The sequence below is a fragment of the Cebus imitator genome, unplaced genomic scaffold (assembly GCF_001604975.1).
Source record: "Cebus imitator isolate Cc_AM_T3 unplaced genomic scaffold, Cebus_imitator-1.0 Scaffold394, whole genome shotgun sequence".
Taxonomy (NCBI): domain Eukaryota; kingdom Metazoa; phylum Chordata; class Mammalia; order Primates; family Cebidae; genus Cebus; species Cebus imitator.
This window is the reverse complement of record NW_016107709.1, coordinates 1,273,585-1,274,615: the sequence shown is the minus strand read 5'-3', so window position 1 is coordinate 1,274,615 and position 1,031 is coordinate 1,273,585.

Sequence of the window (1,031 nt, the reverse complement as noted above, 5' to 3'; positions counted from 1 at the left end):
TTTTTAGTAGAGACAGGGTTTCACCATGTTGGCCAGGATGGTTTCAAACTCCTGACCTCAAGTGATCCTCCTGCCTTGATCTCCCAAAGTGCTAGAATTACAGACATGAGTTACTGCACCTGGCCATTCTTTTGTGTCTTTAATTTCTTTTTCTTTTCTTTCTTTTTTTTTTTTTTTTTTTGAGATGGAGTCTTGCTCTGTCCTCCAGGATGGAGTGCAATGGCGGAATCTCGCTCACTGTAACCTCCGCCTCCGGGGTTTAAGCAATTCTTTTGCCTCAGCCTCTCAAGTAGCTGGGATTACAAGGTGTGTGCCACCATGCCCAGCTAATTTTTTGTATTTTTAGTAGAGACGTGGTTTTGCCATGTTGGTCAGGGTAATCTTTAACTCCTGACCTCATGATTCACCTGTCTTGGCCTCCCAAAGTACTGGGATTACAGGCGTGAGCCACACCCAGCCTGTGTCTTTAATTTCTTTCATTAGTGTTTTATAGTTTTGCTTGTATAGATGTTTCACTTCTTTGGTTAAATTGATTCCTAGGTATTTTATATTATTTGTAGTTATTGTAAGTGGAATTGTTTTCTTGATCTCTTTTTCAGATTGTTCACTCTTCGTGTATATAAATGCTATTTATTTTTGCATGTTAATTGTGTATCTTGAAACTTTACTGAATTTTTATCCATTGTAACAGGTTTTTTGTGGTCTTTATATTTTTCTAAAATCATGTCATCTGTGAATAAGGTTGATTTGACTTTTTTTTTTTTTTTTTTTTTTTTTTTTTTTTCTTTTTTTTTTTTTTTTTTTTTGGACGCTCTTTCTTTCTCTTGCGTAATTTCTCTGACCAGAAATTCCAGTATTATGTTGAATAAAAGTGGTGAAAGTGAGCATCCTTGTCTTGTTAAAGATCTTAAAGGAAAGGCTTTCAGTTTTTCCCTGTTTAGTACAATGTTAGCTGTGGATTTGTCAAATATAGCCTTTATAATTTTGAGATATGTTCCTTCTATATCCAGTTTGTTGAGGGTTTTTTTTTT